We start from the raw sequence: 12,284 nt of genomic DNA, 5'->3' as shown, positions 1-12,284 counted from the left end.
TTTGTAGATCCCTTAGTTTTTTCTCCTTTGATCCTGGACAATTGGCGTGAAGTCTGGGTATATTGTAAAGGTGACCCCATCACATGTCAATTGTTTAGCAGTTCTGGCAGCACGGAGTGCAGTGTCCCTATCCCGATAATTTAGTAGTCGAGCAATTATCGGTCGAGGCGGGGTCCCGGGTTGAGGCTGGGGACCAAGGGAACGATGTGCACGTTCAAAAATTCATTTTGCATAAGTTGCAGACGATTAAACAAGTAATCAGCCATACCTGGGTATAGGGCATTGCCATAATCCAGTCTGCTCATCATGAGAGCCTGGGTGATTGTCATGCATCAGGCTATTGAATCCATCAAAATAACTTTCTAGCATGCGTAGGAGCCCAAAACATCTCACACACACCAAAGTCACCTGGTCTTTTACCGAAAGAGAGTCATCTAGCACAAATCCCGGATTCTGGGCCACCCAGTGTCATTCCACACGTCATGGGCCCCTCCAAACAGCAGGACTTCGGTTTTTTCTGCATTCACTTTAAGACAATGTGACTGCATCCAACTGGACACATCAAAAAGACAGACCAGTAGATTCTAATGGGTTCCTGGCTGACTCTCATCGATAGAGATCATAAGCTGGGTGTCATAGGCATATAAAAATATTTCAAAGCCCCAGGACTTAACAATTGCCCGCCACGGGCACAATGTAAGCATTAAACAGGGGGCTGACCCATCCGCTCCTGCCAGTTATCGTCCAATTTCGCTGCTGCCCTATTTGGGCAAGGTGCTGGAGCGGCATGTAACAACGGTCTTCAGCTCCTTCATTGAGGATAATGGCGGCTTAGCGTCCCGACAAGCTGGGTTTCGACCTAGACACTCCACTGAGTCTGTTGTGGTGTCGGTCCTTAACAACCTTAGGGAGGGAGCAGACCAAAACCACCATCAGGCCCTTGTGCTCCTCGATCTTTCCGCCGCCTTCGACACGGTGGACCATTCCATCTTGTTGACCCGTGTCGGAGCGGCGGGAATCGGGGGCTCGGCCTTGGTCTGGCTCTCCTCCTTTTTAAGGGACCGCACCCAGGCGGTTCGGCTGGGAGACTTTTCGGCTACCTCATTACCTGTCACTTGTGGTGTTCCTCAGGGCTCCTCTCTTTCCCCCCTCTTGTTTAATCTTTATATCTGCCCTTTGATTTTTGCTCTCCAGCAGCTGGAGGTCACCGTTTTTAATTATGCGGATGACCTCCAGCTTATCTTTAATCTCTCTTCTTCTCCTCATTCTATCTCTAATTTTCAGTCAGTTATGGTTTTTATCAGGGACTGGATGATCCACAACCACCTAAAGTTGAACCCGGACAAGACCGAGTTGGTCCTTACGGGTGGTTGCTCCAGTCCCTGGAATTCTCTATTTTGGCCTTCTTCTTTTGGGTCCCCTCCTTCACCTTCTGCCTCAGTCAAGACATTAGGTGTCAAACTCAATAATCAACTCACTCTTCACTCTCAGGTTAGTCATGTCGTCTCTTCCTGCTTTTTCACTCTTCGCACAATTCGCACTGTTTCTCGTTTTTTCTCTCCTTTGGCACTCAAACTGATTATGTCCGCTCTTGTTATCTCCCGGCTGGACTACGCAAATGCCCTGTACAATGGCATTCCAGCGTATAGCCTACGGAAACTTCAATTGGTTCAAAACCAGGCAGCTCGACTTATTCACGGCCTTTCTCGCTCGCATCATTGCACTCCCATTCTTAAAGCACTCCATTGGCTGCCAGTTAAAGAGAGAGCCTTGTTTAAGTTGGGTTGTATGGTTTTTCATTCACGGCAGGGCCTGGCTCCCGCCTTTATTTCTTCTGTGCTCAGGGAGTACACCCCCACCCGAGAGCTCGGCTCCTCTTCCCAGTCCTTGTTGGTGGTCCCCCGTTTTAAACGCAAGAGGTGGGGTGGGTCGAACTTTTCCACGTTGGCACCCTCCTTTTGGAATTCTCTACCGGACCACCTAAGACTGGCAACACATTATCTCCCTTTTCGGAAAGACCTCAAAACTTTTCTTTTTAAACAGGCCTTTCCTTAGCGATATGTTCTCACTATTCTTCAGGTCCACCAGTCCTTGGCACGGTGCTCACTTTCCCCTATTGGTACCCTGCCCTCCATAGCGCCAAGAAACCGTTGGTGAATGCTGCGCTTAATAAATATTTTAAATTCAAATTCAAACAATGACAGGCTAAGAGAAGGCCTTTGTGGGACTCTGCATTTTGACCAAAGGGGGATAGATTTAAATGGGGCCAAATGAACAGAGTGAGATCTGTCGGACAAAAAAGAGCTCCAAACCACTGTAAAGTGGTAGAGTCTAGAGTGTAGTTCTACTTTGTGTAGCCTATAAACTAGCTGAGTGTGCAAAACAATATTGAAGGCAGAGGACAGATCTAATAAGATCAAGGCAACTGCCTAGTGTTTGCCTGACTCTGATCTGATTCTGTTGACAACCGCCAACAAAGTGGATTCTGTGCAATTACTAGCTCTGAAGCCTGGTTGAGACAAATCCAAAAGGCTATTGTTTTCCAAGAACTGCAGGAGCTGAGTGTTGACTAACCTTTCCAACACTTTGGCCATGCATGGCAAGAGTGAAAGGGGGTGGTGGTTGGAAAGGACAGCAGTTTCCGCCTCCACTTTCTTCAGTAGCGGCAGCACTAAGGCATATTTCCAACTTGATGGGTAGCCTGCGTTTTCCAAGAAAACCTTGAACAGCCAGGTCATATAGGGGCTTAGAATTGAAGCCATCCTTAAAAAGATAAAACTCTGTCAAGGATCCAACGGTGAGCCTGATTTTAGCTCTTTCATTCCACCATTTCCGATGCAAGCTGCTGAAACTCACCCAAATGGATGAACGCCGCGGATGCAGGTTAGCCTTTTTTTAAAAAGACTCCCCCAAGGGAGATTGGGTCCCAAATGTAGAACAGATCTTATCGATCTTATCATTAAGAAATTTGGCCATCTCTGCACAACGCTGTGATGAAGCTGGAATATTTTGATTTATGGCTACAGGATGGGATACTTCTTTGATTATCTTAAATATTTATTTTGATGGTACGCTGTTCTCTAGTCTCCTCATAAAATGTAATTTTTTGGCTAATGTAAGCTTTTTATGGTACAATTTTACTGCAGCTCTAAAATTCATATGATCAGTAAGAGATTTGGAGAGCCGCCAACCCTGCTCCTAGGCTTTACTCTCTATCTTTGCAATTCTAAAATCATTAGTGTACCAAATCACATGGAGAAGATCTAGCAACCTCCTCAATTCTGTGGAGAACATCTGTGTAGTGGCTCAACTATTACCATCTCTAAAGCCTTGACGTTCGATTTGACAGGCAGGTCCTCATTTAATGAAGGTGGACAAAAATTGTTGGAGTACGACTCAAGGTTGACTCTCAACCATGACCTCATCATGAATGGGGAGATTTTGCAGTTAACAGAAGACTTATTTAGTACTAAGTAAGAACCTGAGTTTAATTTAAAAATGGTCAGACCATGAGATAGGATCAATGGATTGAATCAAGATGGAGCAAAAGTTGGAAAACAACAAATCCAGGGTATGATCTGCTCTGTGAGTTGTGCCTTTAATCCAACGAGTCACTTCTAGAATTTGAATTTAATCCTATCAATTCCTACGAGGTAAGTAGTAGGGACAATAACTAAGAGTCCAGTGAAGCCTCCATAATGTGCCTTTGAATAACATAAAGTTCTCTACCACAAACCTCATACTAAGCCCAATGGGTTCTGCCCAAATGATCTATGCTATTCTAGCAGATGTATTTCTTTACTTGTGTTCCTATCTTCTTCCATCCCCTTCCCACTTTGACATGCTGAGATGACTTTAAATGCATGTTTTTTTTTGCCTTCGATACACAATAGGAAATATCAGCGGAATTGTGTTGAAAAAAATGAAAGCAAAACATGTTTCCAAGTTTCTTTTTTGAAAGAGTAGTGAGAGATGCAATTCAAATTGTGTTGCTTGAGAATTGGGCCTGATTCACAGAATGAACTTAAGACTCAATCCTAAACTTACTACTATTTTGGTATTCACAGAATGCACTTACTACTTTTGGCATTCACAGAATGAATTTACTACTTTTGGTATTCACAGAAGTTAGGATTCTGTCTTAAGTCTGTCTTAAGTCTGTCTTAAGTCTGTCTTAAGTTTGTCTTAAGACAAACTTAAGACAAAATCCTAACTTCTGTGAATACCAAAAGTAGTAAATTCATTCTGTGAATGCCAAAAGTAGTAAGTGCATTCTGTGAATACCAAAATAGTAGTAAATTTAGGATTGAGTCTTAAGTTCATTCTGTGAATCGGGCCCAATGTATTTATCCATTTTCTTGCACTGCTTCCCTTGTTTGATGGAAGTCTCTCATGGGCAGCAAGCGTGGTACACTATGCAGAGTTTAGACAATTCCCAAGGGTTTGCAGTAAAAATTATGCCGAAAAAATTTTAGTTAAAAAAAGTTGTCATAAAAACGTTGTATTCTTAAAATGTAGAAAGGGATAAAGTCATTGTAGGAAAGTAGGATCTGCTTCTTATGGCTACCCCCACTTTTTTCTTGATGTTACACTGTTTTTGACTAGTTTGACTGGGATCCTGCTAATCAGGACCACGGTCTATCTGCTCTCCTTAAAATGTTATGCATGCACTTAGGTACACTCCGGATTGGATACTGGGGTACCCTTGTCGGTCCCTAGTATATGGTACACATATACCCAGGGCATAGGTACCCCAGAGGCCTCTTGAGGACTGAAGCATGCATTATGCCACCAATGAGAGGCCATGCAAAATGAAACTACAGGCCTGCCATTGCAGCCTGTGTAAACTGGTACTTGCACCACTTACTTTAGATATAGGTTTACTATATCTATAGGTCACTACACTTAAAACCTATCAGACACCCCTCTGGCGGGCCTTGACAATCCTGAAGGCAAAGTGCTGGGGTTTACGTGAGAGGGTGCCCCTGCATGATCAGAGGCCCTCTGCAGCCTTCGCAGAACATTCTCCTGGGTTGTTGGTGACGCAGCCAGACATATAGGTAGAGGTGCGTTATATGCTTGTGTAAAATGCTATCTCGAAAACAGCTGCAACAAAACATGTTGTGTTTGGTATCATATATATATTGAACAATATCTCAACTGGTATGATTAAAGGACAGATATTAAGGATATGAAAACATTATCCAAAGCGGCCCAAGGAGACTCTATGCATTCATTTTCAGTGCTAAAAGCATCAATTTAATTCAACATATTTAGGGAATAGGACAATAGAGAATTACAGTTAAATATCAGCACTGCAATTGTAAATACAAAATTTCAATGACCCAAGTGTGTACAAGGTGCACGAGTGAAAATCACTATGCAGGAAGCGCCTAAAATCAGCCTGATTTTAGGCGCTTCCTGCATAGCGATTTTCTGTGAAAATGAAATGCTAAATCAATTGTTGAAAGTGTTTAGAAATCCCTATGTTCAAAGTCACTGTAAATATTTTTGCACTCAACACTTTGCGCCGTCCCCCGCTGATCCCTCTGTCACTTGCGTCGCCGTAGTGTCACTCACTTTTCACTCGTGCACCTTGTACACACTTGGGTCATTGAAATTTTGTATTTACAATTGCAGTGCTGATATTTAACTCTAATTCTCTATTGTCCTATTCCCTAAATATGTTGAATTAAATTGATGCTTTTAGCACTGAAAATGAATGCATAGAGTCTCCTTGTGCCGCCTTGGATAATGTTTTCATATCCTTAATATCTGTCCTTTAATCATACCAGTTGGGATATTGTTCAATATATATAGCCTATTACCCCAATCCCGACCTGGTTGATGGGTTTTCACTCCTGTTGTTTCAAAATAAGTGTTTGGTATCAAACACCTTGGAATCCATACCTCCACACTGGTAGCCGGTGTGGAAGGCATGATTCCACCCTTCTGAAGCAAGCTTTGAGGGGTCACTGGTCTTCCAGGTACCGGCCTTCTCGACCTGGGAAGCACAAAATGGTTGCTGCTGACCAGAGACACATTTCTGCCCTCCTGCTGCTGAGCCATGCTTGAACAAGGGACGGCAGGACATAAGACATCTTGTCACAGGGAGGTGTGGCCACCTCCCAGACAGGATTTAGTGTATTGGGGCTGGGTGGGTGCACTTCCAAAGTTCCTGAAAATCTGCCCCTGGGGCACACTTGGTGTCAATGTGCATAGTCCAGTTCAAACCAAACCTGGAAAGCCATTGGCTCCTGCTCTGGCGCGAAACTGGAAAAAGGACAGGAGAGTATCCTCCCCACTGTCCTGACCCTCCCCTGGGAGGGTCCATTGAATCTGTCCAACCCTCTCCCGTGGATACAAAATTGCTGACCTGCCTGTAGGCTCCTAGATTCGACATGGACAAGATTCTGATCAAGAAACCACTGACCTTCGACCGTCTAGACACTCTTGACTTCGCTGGACTTCGACTGGCCCTGACTTCGTCTCCCTCTCTGTCCAAAGCATCGTCTGAGATTGAGGCCAGTATCCCTCGTGGTGACGGCATAACCCGAACCCCTGTGCACCGCGTACATTTGCAAGTGCATATGATTGTTAGCGTTTGCCAACTAAGGGCATTGGGCTATCGATAGCCCCAACCTCAGGGCACATTTTGTGCAGAGGACTTTGGCCTCCTCACATTCTGTGCCCTCCAAGCTGTTGTTTTGTGAAACTGATGGAGGTTCCCTTGCGACTCCTGTGCCTCCAGTCAAAGGGTCCATTTGAGGGACAACACTGATTTTATTAGACTCCCCAGGTTGTCCATGCCTGCCCTGACTCCCCTTGCTGTGGTGAGTCTCCTGGTCCTTGCTGGGCCAGACCGTGACCTTCCTCTATCTTCCTTGTGGGCTGCTGCTGCCAAGGCTTGATGGTGCTCCGCAGGACACCGACCCCTCATCATTCGACATCCTTTGTGGGACAGATCGTATCCGGCTCCTGGTCATCCTTAACATCTCCTGGTCCCCATGGCTGTAGAGTCAAGGTCTCCCTCTTCACACCTGAAGCACATTGACATCAGTGGGCATTCGTCTACCGAGCCCCTGGTCACTCCTGAGTGATCCAGACACTGTCCCCTCTGTTTTCAGGTTCCTTCCTTTAAGAATCCACCCTGTGGGTTCCACTGAACACTTTTCTTCCATCTAGCAGTGGCATTTCTTTGAAGATTCCCATTGAGAACAACAGCGGTTTCCGACGCCACTTCGACCCTATGCACCCGGCTTCCTTGGGATATGTAACACTGGTACTTCGGTATCCATCGGTGGGTTTCTCCAACCTTCTCTGTTCTAATGGGTTTCCTCCTAATCCACTGGGAAGGGTCCCTAAACACTAAAACTGCAACTGTTACTCTCCCATTGAATTGTATGTAGCACATGTCGTGTTCTCACACTGCACCTGTCCTTCGTGGGGTCCCTCCTTATGATTCTACACCCTCTAGATACTGTCTTGACTCGAGTCGTGGTACTTATACCACTATTTTAGTATATGGTTTGGTCTCCCCCTAAAGCCCACTGTGTATTAGTGCTACTTATGTTTGGTACTGTGCTTCAGTATTGTGTGCTTTATGTTTATCAGTGTGAAGCAGATACTTTGAGGTATTTACGGTGTGTTATAATAATAAATACATCTTTTTATAACTACTGTGTGGTTCTCCTTTCATTTAACCAATTCAATAAGGTTGCATTCTGGTAAAACAAGCTGCTTAACATTCCTTCAAGACTAAGCCTGAAGGCTGCTCTCCACAGCTACCACTTGGATAGCTTTCTAATGTTATCTTTTACCTCTTAAATCACCGTAAGGGTTATTTGGACTTGTGCAAGGTGCCCACTTTAATTAGTGGACATCTTATACCAGGTCAACTTCTCACAGTCATGGATTAAAACAATCTGAAAAAGTTGTGCCATTGAACGTACTAAAAGCATAGCAATTCCAGCAGACTTCCTGTTGGCACAGCAGCGCTGTACCAGGACAGAGCATGAACTACTAGTAAACTGTGAGTGGAGTGGGTGGGTGCAGGGAGGCGTAGTGAGCACTGCACGTGTGGAGCTTGCACTGAGCGGTTGGAGATGTCCTCTCATGGGATAGAAGACAAGTGAGTGTGTGGGCGGGGGGGCAAGGGAATGAAGATGGGTATGGGTGGGGGCAGAGACATTTAAAGGCATGGGCAAAGTGGGCTGTAGCCCACGGCCCCAGCCTTTCAGGGGGCCCCCATATAGAGCCAGGTCTGTTCTGCAGTGAGTCTTGCCCTGATAATTCTTAGATTGTTTGAAATACTGTTTTCCTTTAATTTATTTTAGTGTGGATGATGTGTGAGAGTCTATTATAGATATTTGGAAGACAAAACTTATTTTGAATTTGGACGAGTATGCCTGCGCACTGTTAGTGACCTAGCAAAAGAGGGCATGAAAGAGCTGAAATTGGATGATAAACCCAAAAAATATGTTTGGCCCCAGGTCCCTATAATCCTCAAGATGTCCTTTGGTGGAGGCAGCAATACGGACTCCAGAGGCGCAGAAGCACAGAAGGGTTGGATGCAGAGGCCGGGGGACCAAGATTGAGCTGTTGCTATTTGTGCCAGGTTTAGCTTTGGTGGTGCCCAGTGCAACAAAGCTTTTTTGGCGCTCCCCCAATGATCTGCTTCTTCACAGATTCCCTCACTACCACCTCATCTCTCCTTAGCCCCTCTTTCACATTTATTTCCTAGTGCTACTCATCTTAATGTAGACGGTCAAAGCGCTTTACATCACAAACATTTTATTCAGAGACAATGAGTCATGCAAATGTGTAAATCAATATATAGGACATGGTATTTAAGACAATGAGAACTAAAAGGCAGAGGAATCACATGTCATCCATACAGTGGGCATTCTATGTTAAGGGCAGATTAACTAAGTTTTTACCATGTGCAGTGATCAAAGTTACTGTGCTGTATTGCGTGAAATGGAGAGAGTACAGCAGCACCATATCTGCTAAGAAATGGTGCTGTTGCTCTCTTTTCTAGTACTGATGTATCTTAAGCTGCCTTGCGGCAGTGTGCACACCCTTGCACAATATTGCAAGGGTGTTTGAGTGATGTCAAGCTTAGGTTTTATACTGGAAAGGTACCCTTCCAGCACAAAATAATATGCTTGACACAGCTTAACACTTTACCAGTTTGTATGTGTGCTGCACAACCCATAGGATTCCTCCTTGACATGAAGTAGCACAAAGTGCTACCTTGTGTTAGCTTAGGGCAACTGTCCAATACAATTCAGGACTTGCATTGGACAGTACGCGCCAAAACAATACTTTAAAGTAGGTTTGCATAATTTTTGTGATGCAAACCAGGCGCAAACTGTTAGTAAATCCGCCACATAAACGTAGCACGATTGCCATGGCAACTGAATAAAATTGTATTGCTAGCCAAAGGAATCCTTTTTAGCGACCTTGGAATAACGAAGGATGGAGTGAGAAAAACAATACACTTCTAAGTCTGTTACTTCCAATTTGCATGCAGCACTTTGATGCCAGCTCTTAGATCAATGTTCTATATAGAAGGTTTATTAGTTGTGAACTCCAAGTGACAAAAGGATGTCTGCGACAGAAGCAATGACCACTAAGCTGTCTGCATAAAATACCAATCTGTCATCTGCATGTCACACTATGTGCTTTGTAGCAGAAACATCAACCCTCTATGCTGCTACATCATGAGTGAGTCAAAACTGTGACTAGACAAACGGCAGGTCTCTCACTCAAGTGCATTAACCACCAGAGCTATCATGCTGCTTTCACTATCCCCTTACAAATGCCATGCACATAAAGGTGGCTGCAGGCTGTTCTTATCAGTTGCAGCCTGTCATGCAGAGAAACGCTTCCTTGACCTTGGTGTGGTGCATGGTCTGGGGGCACCAGTTGCACAGCCCCCCAGTGGTAAGCAACAAGGGCAGGGGATGGAGGTGCCCGGGCCAGCGATCCAAACAGCAGCGAGGGAGGAGAGGTGGGCGTGTCCAAAATAAAACATTTTAAAAACAACACTTTTGAAACTGACGTACGAATTTATCAAGAGCAGGAAACTACTATCATGGCAACTTCAAGGTTTTCAAACTCAACACAAATGCATACATTCTTACCAAGGGCGGGTGGTATTCTGTGGAACAATTCGGAAACAAGGTGAGTCATTCAAATGGTGGGGGGATGGAGAACGATAAGAGGGAGAGAGCGATCCCTCACAGTGGGGATTATGAGGGAATATATTTCCCTTAATGTTGCCTGCACGCAGTTCCAGAAATTGATTGTAAGGCTGAAGAAAGAAGTATCACCATCACAGTGCTTCATTTATAGAATAATATGTTCCGGGCCCAACGTTTTCCTCAGAAGCCCTCCACTGGACAGCCGAATGCCAGGATTACCAAGTACTAAGGCTGCCTAGTCTTAATTTCTCCTCAAGACCCACCATCGTACACTCCCTGCCTTTTTCTCTCACTCTTGAAGGTTGTTTTCATCCCTGCTTTGTCCCTTTGGGTCGTTTTCAGTCTTTCTCTTCCTCCTCCTTTCCTCTTTTTCGCACTTTTCTCTCTCTTGCTCAGGATCAAAGGGTAATGATGATTAATATGCCCTTGTTCCTAAAAATAAACAGGGCCCCTGGAATTATGTGATTCTGATGCCCGCAGCTATTTCTACTTAATTGTGGATTAGTCGCATTTGCCACATTATCAATTGTCTGACACATCACCTGCAGATTTGAACAAAAACAAAGTGTTTTAGCTCAAACTGATCAAAATAGACTTTAAAACGTTGTGGCATATGTTTGCGCGGAGAGAAAGGCTGCACGAAGGGTAACCGGTCATCTTTCAGTTGCTTATTTCAGTATTTGAGATGAAGTATTTGCCCAGAACGTATTACCACGTGTACACAAGGTAATAAAGTAATTCTATTAAAAAATGTGGTGCGTTATATGCCTTTTCTTGCCGCATATTTTAGTCAACCCAGCTTCATAATTCCAGTGGCAGTGAGAAGAAGTGCTGGTGGGCTCCACCTGTATACACCGACTCAAATTAAACACTTCCACCATGTGGACTCCTGGCCTGCGGGGCACGTAATAGATTGGACAGTCTTAGGCAGAGAGAGACCCCTTGTGTCGCCGTTACGCCGTAATGTTAGACTATGTTTAAACAGCATACAGCCACTCCTTTATTTGGACTGGGGCAGCTCGTCCCAACACGGCTGAAACTACTACGAGAAATCGGAAGTCTTTTCTTTTACCTCACACACCAGAGAGGCGCACCTGCGGCGTCTGCGGTGTCCTGGGCCTGTCACTCGGCCGTCACACCGCAGATTGCAGGACAGACCATCCTCTGGGCAGGCGCGCGAGAGTGCTCCCCCGCTGCGCCGACATGCTGTTCGCTGGCAGAGGCGGCGCGCGCCCCGCTCCACCTGGAGTTCACGTCTCATAATGGTACAGCACTTCGGTAAGTGTATAACAAAAGCCTCTGATGGAAGACGCATCGCTTGCATGCAAATGAGCTCGGTTGGCCTGTAGGTATTTTTCCCCAGCGTGCTTGAAAAAACACGGAAAGAAAGAGAGAGCATTATTAATTTCTGCTGAGCGCCGTTGACCTGTCGCTGAGCGGCGTCGCTGAATCCGATTCATTATAGCAATTAATATCGACCGCGTGTCGCAAATCAATCAATGCCTTTGGGTCTCACTTTAGACTCTGCCCTGGTGCCACCAGCCTCGCCATGTCAGACAAATCGATGAGTCGCACTTTAACACAACAACAACATGGCGCGGGAAACAATCTACACGGCGTGCGGTGACACACAGGCTGAGGCAGGAAGGTGACCCGCAGCAGTACTGCCAGGGTCAACCTTTAGCATGGGCGAGCTGGGCACCAGCCCAGAACCCCTACTTTTATAGGGGCACACTGAACTTAACCAGAAACGTACTTTTAAAATCATTCATTTTGTTTCAAGGGCACCTGCGCAGTCCATTTTCTCCAGGTGCTGTATACATTATCTTGTCAGCCTTCGTTCCACCTCGTTATCACCTCCTAGAACTCCTCAGTTCTAATTTAAACTTGAATAGGCGATTTAGGTGCGGGGAGGGAGGTGCTCTGACCTGTGAGCACAAAGGGCCCTCCACACCCCCACTGACGCCACCAGCAGCAGCAGTGAGCAGGCCGCAGATAAGGCCAGTAGGGGCAGAAGCTTTGAGAGTCCCCTCTCGAGAGCCCATTGGAGCCTGGTGGTTGCCTAAAATTTGTTGG

The sequence above is a fragment of the Lissotriton helveticus genome, chromosome 3_1 (assembly GCF_964261635.1).
Source record: "Lissotriton helveticus chromosome 3_1, aLisHel1.1, whole genome shotgun sequence".
Taxonomy (NCBI): domain Eukaryota; kingdom Metazoa; phylum Chordata; class Amphibia; order Caudata; family Salamandridae; genus Lissotriton; species Lissotriton helveticus.
The sequence above is the reverse complement of the archived record's forward strand: the minus strand, read 5'-3'. Positions refer to the sequence as shown.